This window comes from Schistocerca cancellata, chromosome 6 (assembly GCF_023864275.1).
Source record: "Schistocerca cancellata isolate TAMUIC-IGC-003103 chromosome 6, iqSchCanc2.1, whole genome shotgun sequence".
Taxonomy (NCBI): domain Eukaryota; kingdom Metazoa; phylum Arthropoda; class Insecta; order Orthoptera; family Acrididae; genus Schistocerca; species Schistocerca cancellata.
Window position 1 is genome coordinate 633,290,076 of NC_064631.1, and position 1,532 is coordinate 633,291,607.

The 1,532-nt window shown below is 42.8% G+C and overlaps 1 non-coding gene across 1 annotated transcript; it reads right to left on the bottom strand.

The window, feature by feature from the left end:
* Nucleotides 1–1,190: 1,190 nt before the first annotated feature.
* On the bottom strand, nucleotides 1,191–1,309 carry LOC126090001 (5S ribosomal RNA). The gene has a single exon (XR_007520869.1). It is a non-coding gene; the product is annotated as a 5S ribosomal RNA (ribosomal RNA).
* Between the last annotated feature and the right edge of the window lie 223 nt (nucleotides 1,310–1,532).

A 1,532-nucleotide genomic window follows, 5' to 3' on the forward strand; every position in this document is an offset into this window, starting at 1 on the left:
GGTCATAACCAATAGATTGTGGTCAGAGTCCACATCTGCCCCTGGAAATGTCTTACAATTTAAAACCTGGTTCCTAAATCTCTGTCTTACCATTATATAATCTATCTGATACCTTTTAGTATCTCCAGGGTTCTTCCATGTATACAACCTTCTATCGTGATTCTTAAACCAAGTGTTAACTATGATTAAGTTGTGCTGTGTGCAAAATTCTACCAGGCGGCTTCCTCTTTCATTTCTTAGCCGCAATCCATATTCACCTACTACGTTTCCTTCTCTCCCTTTTCCTACACTCGAATTCCAGTCACCCATGACTATTAAATTTTCGTCTCCCTTCACTATCAAAATAATTCCTTTTATTTCATCATACATTTCTTCAATTTCTTCGTCATCTGCAGAGCTAGTTGGCATATAAACTTGTACTATTGTAGTAGGTGTGGGCTGCGTATCTATCTAGGCCACAATTATGTGTTTACTATGCTGTTTGTAGTAGCTTACCCGCATTCCTATTTTCCTATTCATTATTAAACCTACTCCTGCATTACCCCTATTTGTCTTTGTGTTTATAATCCTGTAGTCACCTGACCAGAAGTCTTGTTCCTCCTGCCACCGAACTTCACTAATTCCCACTATATCTAACTTTAACCAATCCATATCCCTTTTTAAATTTTCTAACCTGCCTGCCCGATTAAGTGATCTGACATTCCACGCTCCGATCCGTAGAACGCCAGATTTCTTTCTCCTGATAACGACGTCCTCTTGAGTAGTCCCCGCCCGGAGATCCGAATGGGGGACTATTTTACCTCCGGAATATTTTACCCAAGAGGACGCCATCATCATTTAATCATACAGTAAAGCTGCATGCCCTCGGGAAAAATTACGGCCGTAGTTTCCCCTTGCTTTCAGCCGTTCGCAGTACCAGCACAGCAAGGCCGTTTTGGTTATTGTTACAAGGCCAGATCAGTCAATCATCCAGACTGTTGCCCTTGCAACAACTGAAAAGGCTGATGCCCTTGCAACTACTGAAAAGGCTGCTGCCCCTCTTCAGGAACCACACGTTTGTCTGGCCTCTAAACAGATACCCCTCCGTTGTGGTTGTACCTACGGTATGGCTATCTGTATCGCTGAGGCACGCAAGCCTCCCCACCAACGGCAAGGTCCATGGTTCATGGGGGGGTGGGCAAATGAAGGGGAGCCAACAGCACCCGGTGTTCCCAGGTGGTCACCCATCCAAGTACTAACCAGGCCCGATGTTGCTTAACTTCGGTGATCGGACGAGAACCGGTGTAATCAACATGGTATGGCCGTTGGCTCAAATACAGTACAATATGAAAAATGTAAGTCGCAGTGAATTTCATAAACCGGTTGAGAACCATATTAAGTTCCTTTCATCTATTCAAGGTTCTGAGAAATACGATTGTTATAAGAAAAACTCAAATAATGACAATAGAACTTCGTGTACTGAATAATGTAATGCATAATCTCATTTTTTGTAATAAATGCTTCCTTAATGAAGCAGTCCTTCCTAAACTCTG